At 40.8% G+C, this 11,044-nt stretch overlaps 1 pseudogene; it reads right to left on the bottom strand.

Annotated features, from left to right (window-relative positions):
• Positions 1 to 10,792, bottom strand: part of LOC113072710 (titin homolog) — a 36,433-nt pseudogene extending 25,641 nt beyond the window's left edge.
• Positions 10,793 to 11,044: the final 252 nt, after the last annotated feature.

Below are 11,044 nucleotides of genomic sequence, written 5' to 3' on the forward strand. Positions count from 1 at the left end.
CTAAAGAACGTATCTAAATCTTTTTGAATATGAAACCTGGACGGTGAAGTCTCGGGTTGCAACATTTGTTTGACAACAAACACTTGAGGAGGAAAAAAACGGTTACGAAATTACTCCAGTCTTCGAACTCCAGCATGTCTGAACAAAATGTCAAAAACAAGAGTCGGCAGACAACGGTGGCCAAAAATTGAAAAGCAGGCCTCATTATTCCACATCCAAAACTGAACTCCACCCAAAGCCCACAGCTCTCTCTCTCTCTCTCTCTCTCTCTCTCTCTCTCTCTCTCTCTCTCTCTCTCTCTCTCTCTCACACACACACACACTCCTTCGATTCAACGCGAGCGAGATCTCTGGCATCTCAACAACGCTGCCGGCCAACACTAATCAATGCAATGTGACGGCACACGCAACTGTCAACTAAACTATCTGCAAAATGTATGGACAAGTCCCGCAAACAATGATTTTTAACAGACTTTTGAAAGGAACTCAAAATAACAACTACTGCTGGTTTTTCAGTTTCGTACCTTTATCAAAACCACGTCCACGGATCTCTCGCCCTTTGCGCACAGGCTGTACCTTCGTCGGTGTCGCTCATACATCTTTTCCAGGAGTGAAATATCAAGGAGAATAAGAAAGTGCTGTTATAGTCCAACATGAAGCCTGAGGCTTGTGGAGTTCTCAGTCAAGCTTTGGGAAAAATGAGCAACTCTCGGCACATCTGCACCATGAACCAGCCCCGTTCTCACTCTCCCTCCCTCCCTTCCTTCTTCACACACTTCGTTCTCCCCTCCTTCCCCCTCTCTTTTTTCCTTCTGCACACACCCTCTCTTTTTCTGTCGCTGGTTTTCTTTCTGCTCTCGCTGTTGTTGTATTTTAACAGACTCACCCTATCGCAGCTGATCATTTCCTTTCCCTCTTTGCGCTCTTACAATGCCTCTCGTCCCACCATTTCCATCCTTCTCAAGTCCCAAGTCATTCTCAATATGCATCACTGTCAGGCTGACCTCTTGCAACCAAAGAGGACAAGGTCATCTCAATCAATCTCTGATAAGAGAAATGTTTTCAGAGGGGCTTCATCCTTTAAACTGTGGGTGAGATTCTCAGACTCCACCTAGCTTTGTGTGTGTGTCGAGCCAGGCTTTTCATCCAAATAAACAGTATATCAGAAAGATTTGTCATGATAGAACGAATACACTGTTGATCTATGCTGTTTGAATTCAAACGCGAAGTATAAGGGTCAATAAATTGGATTTAGCTTAGCATTGGAGGCAAGGGACCTTCAAACTCTGCATCTGTAGAGAACCATCAACCGACTAACAGCTGGAGCCATGGCAAACGTTTCAAATGGAGAATGATAAAAGGCCAGACCTCAGGCTGATGGGATTTAATGCAATTGAGATGGTGCAAGGAACTCAAATTGAACTGGAAAAGAATCTGGAAACTAAAAGCCAATTTGAAATATTAATAACTGCTATAATACTGACATGGCTGCTACAAAAATATTGCACAATATTTAATTAATTTGGAAACAAGAAATTAAAATATTGCATTATTTAAAACTGTGGTAGCATCATGATAAGCCTGTTGTTAAACCAATGCATGCCGAGCTGCACTGTTTTTCCACATGTGCTTGGGAGTTTCCATCCAACATACATTATAATGAGGGTGTCACGGTGTGGGAATATATCATTTTATATAAAAACACAAAACAGACACACCTCGAGCACGAAAACACCTTCAATTAAAGTCTCATACACGTTTCCATGTTTAGCATGACGATCCTTAGTTGTACTTAGGAGAAACAGATATTCAGATAACTGTGTAGGTTGTCCTGACACAGTCAATTTGATCTTTACTGTGTGTTTGCATGCATGCGTGTGATTATCCAGTGGAGGAGGGGATAGGAGAAACAAGGGCTCTTTGTGGGGATCCCGACGCATGTAATCCCAACGTTTCACTCAAGACCACTAATCCAACACAATCTATGATTTAAAGGAACAATCCAATCAAAAACTAATTCAATTTGGCTTTTTTTTTTTTAACTCTCCCTCAAGTCTGTTCTGTGAAATACAAGAATATCCTGGATGTTCTTTTCGATATAATGAACACTAGCAAATGACAAAAACACGTCATAAAAGCATCCTAAAAGTGGTCCATATGAGTTGAGTGCAATATTGAACGTTTTTTGAAATTACATGATAACCTTTATGTGAATAATAGACTGCAATTTGGCATTAGTCACTAAAAATATTGATGCTCAAGAGAGAGGCAGGGATATCCAAATTATGAATGAATCACTCCTTTGAATCAGGTCTCTAAATGAATCAGTTGATCCAATTCACTAAACTAGTCTGAATGATTCATTCATAAATCTGACTGACTGACTGATTTTTTTTATTCTCTAACTCCGTGATCTGGGCACAGTCAATAAATGCTCAATGAAGAAAAAGGTTAGCAGTGAAAAACAAGTTGACATTAAAGAGAAAATGTATGCTATTGATCTTTTAGTAAATAATTCATCCATTCATTTGCTTGACTTTTTAAATAAGTCAGCCATAAAAGGTATCTTACAATTTCAGGAGACATAAATAGTTGAAATATAGTTATATAGTTTATATAGTTATATAGTTTACATAGTTTTGTGTACATTTTTTAAACGCCTTGAAAAGAGTGTCAAACAATATAATATAAACTTCTACTTTTGCGTTCAAAAAGAAGAAAGCCATATGGGTTTGAATCAATGTGAGTAAATGACTTTTTGGAAGAACTAATGCTGGAAATGAAAGAACAACAAAGGATAACGGACTGAGGGAAAAAAAAGAGGACGACTTTGGAGCCCAGAAGTTGAGTGAGAACAAAACAAAGGATATTTCCATCATTGAGAGAGCCAACAAACAGATGCATGAATGGAAGGAGTGTGTATCGATCTAGACCAGCCTCAGCGGTGTCTTCAACTCTCCCACTCCACCAACAACAGCCCTCTGCTTTTTCTTCAACATCACGCCATTCTTACACTTCACATTCCTTTGATGCTGATGCTGGAATTGTATTTGCAAGTGTGTTTGTGAGTGCGTTTCCCAGGGGTGGCTTGTGTGGTTTATTAGTTTTGATGTTTAGTGAAAAAGGAACTCCTTTAAAGGGATTACCACAGTGCATCTTGTCTGCTGCATGAGGACAGATGAAGAGAGATGAAGAAACCCTCATGCTGCTGGTTGCATACTTTTTTTTTTTTGCCCTTGTCCCTCTCTCTTACGCATATGTAGACTACTAGACAGCTCAGTGCACATCTGGAAGGAGTTATATTGCATCCCAACACAAGAGGGAGCCACAGCGCTCTAGACATCACAAGATAATAAGCTAAAAACAGCCAAACCACCCATTACCCATCACAAGTGCAGGATGAAATGCATTCAAAGATGATTACATTTATTTTCATAAAGCATGTTTCTGGTCTTGTTTCTGAGAATGATTAATTCAGGCATGTAAAAAAAAAACAAAAAAAAAAACATGCATAATAATTAGAGCCCGACCATTCTAATTCTTATAAACTTCTCTCTATAGCCTCTTTTTTTTTTTTCATGCTGCCCTCTGTGGGAAGCAATAGCAATGAGGAATTCATTCATCAACTACCTCCAAAAGGTGAGAAATATTTGAAGACTGAGCTTTTATGATGTGGAAAGATACAAATCAGTCATGGTACTTGCTAGCATGACAAAACAGATTAAATGAAGCGACCTCAGATACGATTTCCAATCCACCTTCATAAATTTAATGACAGAATGACAACAAAATTGAAAATGTACGAAAAATCACTACACAATTGTTTTATGCATACATTTTAAAAAACAGGAATATTATAATACTGCTTTAGCAAGCACCGCTATTAAGAAAGCTATCTTGTGTTTTGTATTGGACAAGCAAGTTAGCATGCTAGTCAAAGTTGGGATGCTCTGTAAATGTGGCCTCTGCTCTTATCTTAAGAGTCTCTTAAGATAGAATGTTCCAGAGTGTAATTTCTTTCAAATGCTGACAATGTAGGTATACAACCTCATGATGCGTTCCAAGTCTGCATGCCAGACTGATAAGTGTAAATGTAGCTTGATTTCAGAGGCAACCTAGAAGCTACCTTCACAAGAGAGGCCAGAAAAGGCCCACTCACAAGAAAACAGATTTAGCATTCATTAAAATTAATTAAAACAGTGAATTGCAAACTCAGAACATGAAGAAAAACTGCAATAATTTAATCTTAAATAACATAAATGTATCTAATCCCATTTTATTAACTAATATATTTGCTGCTGATCCAGTTCAACCATACTAATAAGCAAAAATAACTAACAATTGTGCTTCATTGTTGTTTTTATTGCTGAAGAGTTTTGAACCGTCTTTTTTCTGTGCTCTACTCCACAGACGTGAATTTACCATTATTAATTATACTTTTTGTTGTGAATGGGCTTTTATATTTGCTATAAATAGGACTTCTTTTATTAAAAACAATCAAGCCCTGCTCATATTTACAAAAGTAACGCGAAAGTAACAAAAAATAATGTAGCGCATTACGTTCCATAAAAAGTAACTACGTAACGTAATTAGTTACTTTTTTAGGGAATAAAGTAATACCATAATGCATTACTTTTAAAAGCATCTTTCCCCAACACTGCTAGCTGCAACATGCTAACAAACACGTTTCGGCTTCCATCGATTTATGGCCCATTCACACCAAAAACGATATCTGAACCGATAGTGTCCACAACATCAGATGATAGCATTCGGTTTACAATAAGTATACACTGCAGTTTTGTTGTATGCCAAGCTCTTTAAAGTGGGGGAAATTCTGACCCATTGTTAATGTTTTTATCATTCATTAGCTAGAAAAATTAATCTGAAAGTGGTTTCAATGATATCCAATTATATATTTTTTTCCCATTTCCTGTTCTCAAGAATTAGAATGATTATTATAACTTTATAGCTGCAGTTATCATTACAGTTAATAATTGTTTGTATGAATGGGCCTTTTAGATCCTGTACCAAGAGTTTTTACTTTATCTTTCACCTCCTTAACAATAATTTTAGATCATATCAGGTACTCCAAAACAACACTGGGAGGCACAGGAAGCAGTCAACACAATATGGATTCCCCCACAGGAAGATGACATAATAAACGACTGGAGTTACTTCCTTCTAATCAGAAACTTCCAAAGACTGAAGATAGTCATCTCACTTTATCACTCTTGCTGGCCCGCATAAACACCCAAGCTATCAAATCTTCCCTTCCTGCTTCTCTTTTCTCTCCATGAACACACTGATATCATCCCTCTGACACACAACTAGGAAAAAAAAGGTGTTCAGGGTGAAGTCATCTTTCCTCCGTGAGAAAAGGACAGCACACACACACACACACAACCACAGTGTGAGCTGTGGGGTGGCAGTGTTCCCATATCTGCCAGTTTGACCTTATGAGACACAGTTCAGCAGTTCCAACTCAGACCTGCGTCAGAACGCCGAGGCACTTTCAGCAACCAGGCGGAGAAATCAGATTTACGACAGAAGGTCAGGTTCAAAACATCACTGAATTTCTGCTTAGTGAAGCCTTTCGGGAAACTACCACTTTCCTAGCTACTGAGAACTCAGGGTGGCTGGACGCAAACTATGAGTGAATCATACCAAGAGGTCTAAATGTTAATGATTTATTTAGTGGATGGCAGGTTGAGGAAAAATGCCAAAGAATACTCACCACTTCGGAATTCGCTATGTCTCCGAGGAGTCTTGGTGTCCGTCCACCTCATCCTCTGCTAAAGCGCTGTCATCTGTGAGGCGGAATCAAGAAAAAGCACATTCATGATTTGAAACTGAAAGGCTGAAGCACTTTTACGTTTTAAAAGTAACTGCTTTGGCCACTCTTTGAAACTTACTGTAGATGATGAGGCTAGTTTTTTGTGCATGTACAAACAACAAAACGCTTTAGGTAAATAAGTGAAACCTAGTTTCAAGGAAACTCGTGTGAGTTTTAATGGAAACTTCCAAAAAAAATCAATATGTAATTCATTAACTCAGCCGCTGATTCATGTCCAAGAGTGAACATTTCTGTGGGGCAGGTTTATTTGTTTACTCAGAAAATGAACAAATCGTAATAAGACAATTTAGATACGTTACAAACCCCATGTTTTGATAAAAAGAAGTGACTTATTCCTCCTTTCCAACTGAGATCATCAGCACCTCCATGAATGTGATATAAATAACACATATGGTAAGCAGCTATTAGTAGAACAATGCTGAATTCTAATCATGTGGAAAAGACCCTGGGCGTTTACTTTGTGTGTATACATATATATATATAAACTTCACAAGACAATCTTTCAACTGTTTTCATTCAATGATGTGAGGCACAGCTGACATCACCGGGTTGCCATGACACAATGCACTTTCAAATACACTTATCATTTTGCAAACACTCCCTATTAACACTGTTCCCTGATGACAAGGAAGTTTTTTCCCTTCCGGATGAAAAACCTAAAACGCTGATCGAGCTTTGTTTCAGTTGACAGAAATGTGCTTATAATTGTTACTAAAAATAACATTACAGACAAAGTGGGAATAAATTTGACCTATATAAGAATAAGCTCAACGTTATGTCCATACAAAATAGTTTGTAAGGCAAACACCATTGTATTCACATGCACACTCACAAGCATGTATCAGAACACAATGAAGCCAATGGCAAAATTGCTTAAGCTGCAAACAATCTAATTGGAACGGCATGTCAAACATACTTCATTTTGAAGGCAGCACCAAGTTTTCAGACTTTTTTTTTAAACAACTGTTACACGGGATGACTGTAAGAAGTAGCGTTATGTAATAGCATCAGATTCGCTAAAATGATTGTTCACACAGTCAGAAATGACAGAATGAAAAATATAAATGCATTACCCGTCATTTGGTCGACATGTGGTTCCTCTGCACACTGCTGAAGAGTTTCACTGTGATCCATCAAACAAGTCAGGAGGATCTTGATGTAATCCATTCAGGCTCTCAGGTGTTTCTGAAGACAAACCATTGTCTATATCCACTGGGGAAGTGTGTTCCAAACCCTGGTGTGATCCACTATTAATATCCAAAGGGGAAGTGAGCTCAGCTGTTGAGGATGAGGCACTGAGTGGGTCAGAATGGAGGAGCTCTTCAGAGCTGAACCACTGCTGGTGTCCATGGGAGAGCATGTGCTGTCCCCCGCGACAGTCGTCTCGCACATATCGGTAGCCATCTCAACACATTCATCCCCATCAGGAATTACAGCAGAGATCTGAACTCCATCAGTGAAGGGGGGTCTCAGGAGGTCTGCTGCCTTGGCTTTCTGTTAGAGGTGAGGCACAAGACGGGTCAAGGACATTCGCACATTCAGCAGTAGGTTCTGATGGTGTGTTGGCACTCTCTTTGGAGGATTCTGGGAGCTGGAACTGTGCATTGGATTCAGGACAATCATTGTTAGTGATTTCCGGCAGATCAAGGAGCTTGTTGATTGTGTCCCGCGAAGTGGAGTCAATTTCCCTTTCCTGTAGAGAGTCATCTGGAGCAACATCCTTAAATCCCGGTTCACCTTGCAAAGTGGACACTAGAACCGATGGTTCCCCTGGCTCACAAATTATATTTTCATTTGTGGTATCTCCAGAATCTTCCTCAGGAATCTGCTCAGCCCAGTCTGGATGTAGAGTCTGACTGAACAAATGTTTCAGATGCCTCTTCTCCTCCGAAAGAAGTTCCTATGCTTATATCAACTCCACAGTGTTCAGAAAGACAGTAATCGTAGAAGCATCCCTGTTGTATAAATCACTTACGATAAAGGCTTCAGAGTCAACAGGCAGAGAAGATTCATCAGAAGATTTTGATTTGCATTCCAACTCGGAGACAATGATGTCATCAATTGACTCCTGCTCTTCAAAGATCTCCTTAGGGGTGGTTTATCATATAATTAGGAGCTACCTCCTCCTTGCTTCCATCAGGCAGAGACCCGGCAATCTGGCAACATGAGTCCTCTGCAGTGATCTCAACAGAAAGCCCTGCTATTGCAACTGATGTCACAGTCTGAGTCATTCAAAATCTCCTGACATTCTAATGCAGTTTCTGAGGTTGTGTGACTTGGTTTGGCTGTTGAAAAACCTTCTGTAGTCTCAGACAAGGGCTCCACAGCTGGAACTTCAGGAGAGAAAGTCTCAGGAAGGGTGAGAGTCCTTGTCGAACCTTATCCTCCGGTCCTGGTGCCATGTTTGGCTGGAGACTTAACAATTCCAAAGGATCACCTTCTGAAATGCTAAATCCAGAGTTCTGCTTTATGCTAACGTCATCTGTAACCAAACCAGAAGCTGACTCAGTGTTGCCTTTTGTGCGCTCGCTAAGATTCCTGTCTCTGTCTCTAGGCTACCATGTGGGCTTGTCAAACACTGTCAGATATAAGAGTTTCATTATTTCGTACGGACGAGGTAACCGCAGAATTTACCCTGAATTAAAGTCAATTTAGCATCATCTATTCCCAACGAGCATTCCATAGGCAGCCTGGACTCAAACTTTTTCGTCGTGCTGACCGTTTTCCTCTGAATCATGGGAAGAAAGTGCTTTAGAGTTGCTACTCTTCTCCCCTTCCCTTTCCTCTGGTAAGTCCCTTCGCCAACTAAGATCAGCACTCCCCTTGCTCTCCTCCTCTCTTTGTGAAGGCTGACTAGTTTCCGTGGGGAGGAGACCCTGAGATTGTGCGTGGCCCATGTCTTGCGTACTCAATGTTGCCAGATTGAGCGTTATTGTCTTTTCAGTCTGTAAACTCCTCTGGCAAGCCTCCTGCTCTTCTTGGTTGCCTTTATCAGGCTGTGAAGCAGCCCCCTGTTTGGCACTGATTACACAGAGTTCTATATCAACTTCCTCCTGCTGGTTTCCACAGGAAGGGGCACTGAAAGTCACAGAATCGCCTTCTATCCGCTGCTGTGAACAGTCAACCTTATCTGACGGCCTTCCCAGTATCCTCTACAGCTGGCGGGTCAAGCGCAACCCTCCCAGTCCTGCGATTGGACATGATGATCTGTGCCGTTTTGACGAATACACAGTCCATCCTCAACGGCAGAGCAGTTCGATTTGCAGGTTTCTTCCTGTTCAGAGTTGGGTTCCTGATGCTCAGGCTCCAGTAAATTGGTCGGTAGGCAGTCAACAGGCTCTGATCTACGCTGAAGTTTCGGTTAAGAATCAGCAGTGGCTGGCTTATGCTGCGCGGAGGACTTCCTGAATAAACAAAGTTCAAAAACAGCTATTAAATAAAGCAGCACACCCTACAGCCCTCATTAAAACTGACACGAACATTCACCCAGAGAAGACAGCACAAGAGTGCGTGCACAGAGACAGAAAAGAAGTCTAGTTTGTGATCTGCATTTAGTCACTTCCTTTAGTCACAGATAGCTACCTCCTGCAGTGTTCTACCACAAAAGCAAACATCCCTGCTGATCGTACCCAGCTGCAAATGTCACTGTGATCTTAAAGGGCAGAGGGAGAAAAATAGAGGACTAATATCACTGACTCCCCCCTTCTGGATGTGACTGAAATGAAGGGATTCGGAGCTCCTCCAACATCACACTGAAGGCTCGGTGTGAGGACACCCTGGCACATCCTCTAGCGTCAGGGTGTAAGTGTTTAGCTTGGGGTGGTGTCGCAGAACTCTGCCTTCTGGGTAATGCCACTTGGATGTTTTCGTCTCCAACTCGGGGCAGTTGTCAACCCTGCCCAACACAACATAGCAAACTTTGAGAACACCCCAGTCTGAGGCACTGAATCAGAAAGGCACACCAGCACACCTACAGAGGTTGTGAAGTTATGCACAATACTGATTGTGGTTACTGTGGGAGCCGAAAATTACTCATTTAACATCGTAGCCAAATTTAAACCGATCTGCATGAGAAATTGCTCTAGTTTCTTAGCAAAAAAGACACCGAAAAAACTCACTAAAGTAGTAAAACCTGTTCCTGCTTTTTACTTGTATAGGGAGAGAAAAAACAGCGTGATTACATAAGGTGAAATTGAAGTTCCTAGTGCCAGTGTCAACATGTCAAACAAGCAGTCAATAGACTTAAGGACACACGACTGAACATTATGTATCATAGTAATAGTAATTACATCAGACCCAAACGCTGCAAGCTTTCAAAAGTGAAAATGTGCAACTGTTTGTAAGTGGCTCAGATTGCCCCCAGAGCCCTGACACATGGGCAACAACAGGAACGCTTTTCGCCTGCTGTGCATCTATGGTCCAAAATGGTATCCATAGCAACACTGTGACATCATTAATTGGAAACTAAAGAGTAGGAGAAGCTCTTAAGGTCTCGCAGACCTGAGCATAAACCAAATGACAGATGTGATGAAAGGCTGAACTCTTTAAGGATCGAGGAGCTGAACAATTCATCCTGTATAACTGCTGTTTGTGTTCCATCACTAACTGAACCTATTAATCTATAAATGCAACATAATGGCATAAAATGGTAACGATATTTAGCTACATTCAAGCTCATGTATAATTGAAACCACCAACAAAATACCATGAGTTTGATGGAAAGATTTGAGGCAGCAAATCTAAGAGTGTGCTGTGGTTCAGTACACTTGCTTTAAATGAGGCACTAAACCAAAGCACTTAACGGCCTTCTATAACAGACCCTTGAATCCAGAGAACACAGATCACATGCTAGCTCTGGTCTCTCCTCTATCCTTCTGTCTGTGATCACATTTCCACTGGCTTTACAAAGCTGGGCAGCCAGTGACCCGTTAGACATCATTCTGGGTGACACAGCTAACAGGAAATGGTTCCTAGAGTGGTGCATCTCTCTAGTATTAATATAATTATATAGTCTAACAAAGCATTAAACCGGTTTAGTTTAAACCCTGAGGAGTACACAAACTGTCTTTGTGCCCTATTTTAAATAGTTAAGTATTTAAATATATGGAACCAGTCCCTCGCAAGTTTGCTAGCCATAGACTGTGGAAAGCACTGGCTGGAGGAAACTGATTTCTGTTACACAGGTACAGTA

Source organism: Carassius auratus, unplaced genomic scaffold (assembly GCF_003368295.1).
Source record: "Carassius auratus strain Wakin unplaced genomic scaffold, ASM336829v1 scaf_tig00009974, whole genome shotgun sequence".
Taxonomy (NCBI): domain Eukaryota; kingdom Metazoa; phylum Chordata; class Actinopteri; order Cypriniformes; family Cyprinidae; genus Carassius; species Carassius auratus.